Source organism: Rana temporaria, chromosome 10, assembly GCF_905171775.1.
Source record: "Rana temporaria chromosome 10, aRanTem1.1, whole genome shotgun sequence".
Classification (NCBI taxonomy): Eukaryota; Metazoa; Chordata; class Amphibia; order Anura; family Ranidae; genus Rana; species Rana temporaria.
The window spans coordinates 127,761,525-127,766,432 of NC_053498.1; the positions used below are offsets into that span (position 1 = coordinate 127,761,525).

Consider the following 4,908-nt stretch of genomic DNA (forward strand, 5'->3'; position numbering starts at 1 on the left):
GTCCGATGTGTCCGCCATAATGTCGCAGTCACAATAAAAATCGCTGATCGCCGCCATTACTAGTAAAAAAAAAAAATATTAATAAAAATGCCATAAAACTATACCCTATTTTGTAGACGCTATAACTTTTGCGCAAACCAATCAATAAACGCTTATTGCGTGTTTTTTTTTACCAAAAATAAGTATACGTATTGGCCTAAACTGAGGAAAAATATTGTTTTTTTTTATTTTGTTTATTTTCTGGGGGTATTTTCTGGGGGCAAAAAGTAAAAAATATTGATTTTTTTTCAAAATTGTCGCTCTATTTTTGTTTATAGCGCAAAAAATTAAAACTGCAGAGGTGATCAAATACCACCAAAAAAACCCTCTATTTGTGGGAAAAAAAGGACGTCAATTTTGTTTGGGAGCCACGTCGCACGACCGCACAATTGTCTGTTAAATCGACGCAGTGCCGAATCGCAAAAAGTGGCCTGGTCTTTGGCCAGCCAAATAGTCCGGGACTTAAGTGGTTAAATGACACAGTGAAAAGATATTTAAATACATCAACACCCAAAGAAATGTCACTATAGCTGTTTGGGTGCGTTGTCTCTTTTAAATTGTTACATCAATATGAAAAGCTTAATTGACAATGACAGTGGGACTAGGCCCTGCCCCCGGCTATGCTCACAGCTTTTGACTGACAGCAGCTGGAGCCAATGGCTCCCAATGCTCTAAGCCAAGCCCGTGAGAGCGGGGAGAGGGGAGAAGAGCTGCTGCAGACGTGCATAGTGCTGGAAATCGAAATCGGGCTTGAGTATTAAGGGGGGGGGGGGGGGGGGCACCAATAACCAATTGCCGACTGCCACACGTACATATACGTCGGCAGAATGGCATGAGCAGGCAAAGCAACGTCCCAGGCCTAGGGCAGCATGAAAAGAGTCCCTGCCAGCTTTCAGTGCCTATCAGTGAAACTATAAGCAACACTTTTTTTTCCATTATGGATAGAGTAACGAATGGTTATAGCCCCTGTTAATTTTTTAATTTTTTTGCCATCCGTCCATTTCTCTTTATTTCCTGCCCCATAGCCAAACAAGAAGTGAGAGGAAATCTCTGCAGATTAAGGGAATCCCCTCCCCCCAAGGCCCTCAGAACCTGTGTCCCCACTAGGGGTGTAACGGATCGTCACCGATCCGTGATCCGAACGGGCCACCCCGTTCGGATCGGCACACCCCGCGATTCGCGGAGCGCTCCGGAGCCTAGGCCTAGGAAAGTCCCGGCTTCGGCCTAGCTCCGGAGCGGCGGCCAGTCTGCTTGCCAGAGCCCAGCGTGACACGCCTCCCCGCCTCCCCGGGGAGGCGTGTCACGCTGTGCACTGGGCTCTAGCAAGCTGAATGGGAATGTTAGCAGTGAAGCACTGGTGTGAGAGGAGGGGGGGGGAAAGGGGGAAAAAAGAGCACAATAGCAATTCACAGGGGTGGATTAAAGAGGAAGCAGGTGAGGCTGTTTGGGACTTAAAGTACAATCTTGATGTTTTTACAGCAAAAAAATATATATATATATATATATATATATATATATATTGCTGTAAAAACATCAAGATTGTACTTTAAGTCCCAAACAGCCTCACCTGCTTCCTCTTTAATCCACCCCTGTGAATTGCTATTGTGCTCTTTTTTCGGATCAGCAAAAAAAAAGGTTCCTTTTTTTAATTGGTCCAAAAAAAAAATATATTATTTTATTATATATATATATATATATATATATATATATATATATATATATATATAATTTTTTTTTTTTTTGGACCAATGAAAAAACGGACCCTTTGTTTTTTTTTTGCTGATCCGAAAATGATCCGATCCGTGACTCCTGATCCGAGGATCGATCCGATCCGTGAGTTTTTTGATCCGTTGCACCCCTAGTCCCCACTGGAAAATTTCAGGGCAGGTCTTAAACAGGTTGGGGTGTGACCTTGACAGGAAGGGGTGGATTATATTTAAATTAGGGGTTGCACAAGTTTAGTCAGGCCTAGGGCTGCACAAAACCTAAATACACCACTGGATCAGGAAGGAATTTTTATCCCTGCTGGAGCAGATTATATAATGCTTTGCTGGGGTTTTTCGCCTTCCTCTGGATAAACTGTATGTATATATATATATATATATATATATATATATATATATATATATATATATTAGTGCTGTCAAGCGATTAAAATTTCTAATCGCGATTAATCGCATTAATGTCATAGTTAACTCACGATTAATCGCGCGATTAAGGAGGTTCACCCTTTAAAAATTTTTTTTTTTTGTTTTCTTATTTATTTTATTTTTTTTTATAATATTAAATTGTGTTTTTTTTTTTTACATTTTGATCACTTTTATTGCTGTCACAAGGAATGTAAACATCCCTTGTGACAGTAATAGGTGGTGACAGGTACTCCTTATGGAGGGATCGGGGGTCTAAAAGACCTCCGAGCCCTCCTTTGCACTTCAAAGTATTCAGATCGCCGAAAACGGCGATTCTGAATACTGTGTACTTTTTTAAATCCGGCGCCATTGGCAGCCGAGAAACCCGGAAGTGACGTCATGACGCCGCTTCCGTGGTTTCAATGCGGAGACTGAATCAAAGCCGTTTACGGCTTAGTGTCAGTCTCCGCCTGGACACAGAAGGCGCCGGATGGAGGATCGGGTCTCCCGGTGGGACGGGAGGCCCGGTCAGAGCGGCGAAAGGCGGCGGGAGGGGGGGGATGTCCCCTCCCGCTCCTCCGGCATAACAACCGAGCGGCTTCTAGCCGCATCGGTTGTTATGTTTGGATAGCCGATCGCCCGCTCTAAACAACGGTACCGGGATGATGCCTGCGGCTGCAGGCATCATCCCGGTATAACCCCCGAACTCCGCCTAGTTAATCGCGCGATAAAAAAATTGACGGCGTTAACATGGGTTTGTGTTAACGCCGTTAATAACGCGTTTAACTGACAGCACTAATATATATATATATATATATATATATATATATATATATATATATATAGGGCTAGATTCAGGTACAGTTACGCCGGCGTATCAGTAGATACGCCGCCGTAACTCTGAATCTACGCCGTCGTAAATTTAAGCGTATTCTGGAAACCAGATACGCTTAAATTAGGCTAAGATACGAGCGGCGTAAGTCTCCTACGCCGTCGTATCTTAGGGTGCATATTTACGCTGGCCGCTAGGTGGCGCTTCCGTTGAGTTCGGCGTAGAATATGCAAAGGACTAGATACGTTGATTCACGAACGTACGTGCGCCCGTCGCAATTAGTTACGCCGTTTACGTTAGAGATACGCTGGCGTAAAGATAAAGCTGCTCCCTAGGTGGCGCAGCCCATGCAAGGTATGGACGTCGGAACAGGCCTATCTTTTTACGTCGTTTGCGTAAGTCGTACGTGAATCGGGCATGACGTAATTTACGTTCACGAGAAGCGGCGTACTTTGGAGCAATGCACACTGGGATATGTCCACGGACGGCGCATGCGCCGTTCGTAAAAAAACGTCAATCACGTTGGGTCACTATACATTTACATCCTCATCCTCATTTGAATTAGGCGCGCTTACGCCGGCCCCATTTACGCTACGCCTCCGTAACTTAGGAGGCAAGTGCTTTGTGAATACAGCACTTGCCTCTCTATATTGTGGCGGGGTAGTGTAAATAACATACGCTATGCCCGCACAAACTTACGTCCCCCTACCTGAATCTAGCCCATAGGATTGTGTATTTAGGAGTGTGTAGATAGATGGGTGGGATATAGCTAGATAGTAAAGCCCTGGTGGCCTAATGGATAAGGCACTGGCTTCCTAAGCCAGGGATTGTACTATACACAGAGCTCAGGATTGCACTATACACAGAGCTCAGGATTGCACTATACACAGAGCTCAGGATTGTACTATACACAGAGCTCAGGATTGTACTATACACAGAGCTCAGGATTGTACACTATGCACAGAGCTCAGGATTGCACTATACACAGAGCTCAGGATTGCACTTATTAATATAACTGGGTAGTAACATTTGATCCAGGGAATATCCGATCGCCTTTCGGGGGGATCAGGAAGGATTTTTTTCCCTCGAGCAGATTGGATAATGCTTTGCTGGGGTTTTTTCGCCTTCCTCTGGATCAACTTTATATATAGGATTGTGTATCTAGGAGTGTGTAGATAGATAGATGGGTGGGATATAGCTGGATAGTAAAGCCCTGGTGGCCCAATGGATAAGGCGCTGGCTTCCTAAGCCAGGGATTGTGGGTTTGAGTCCCACCTGGGGTGATATCTTTCTTTTCTCTTATATCAGAATGAAGGAGGGGGAGGAGGATGAATTGTTAACTGATGGTGTGTAGGCAAGACTGATGAAAGTCAGCTTCATCGGATATCCAACGAAAATATCTATCAGATTAGATTGCATCAGATATCCGATTGTGTGTAGAGGGCTTAAGTGTTAAATTTGGTGTTAACTCTCTCAGGCCTCGTACACACGACCGTTTTCCTCGACAGAATCTATCAAGAAACTTGGTGGCAGAGCTTTTTTGCAGAGGAAAACGGTCGTGTGTACGTTTTTCATCAAGAAAACTGTTGTGGAACTCGATGAGAAAAAAAGAGAACAAGTTCTCTTTTTCCTCGTTGGGAGTCTCAATTTCCTCGTCGGGCTGGTTTTCGACGAGAAACATGTTCGTGTGTATGCTTAGAAACCCGCACATGCTCAGAAGGGTGGCGCCAGTGGAATCAAACTTCCCCTTTATAGTGCCGTCGTACGTGTTTTACGTCACCGCGTTTGAGAACGATGGGTTTTGTCTTGACAGTGTGTACGCAAAGAAAGCTTGTCAAGATTCTCGACAAGCCTGAGGCCCTGTACACACGACCGAGGAACTCGACGTGCCAAACACATCAAGTTCCT

The 4,908-nt window shown here is 44.5% G+C and overlaps 1 non-coding gene across 1 annotated transcript; it reads left to right on the plus strand.

Moving 5' to 3' along the window:
* The first annotated feature begins 4,210 nt into the window (after positions 1–4,210).
* TRNAR-CCU lies at positions 4,211–4,283 on the plus strand. Its single transcript has one exon. It is a non-coding gene; the product is annotated as a tRNA-Arg (tRNA).
* Positions 4,284–4,908: the final 625 nt, after the last annotated feature.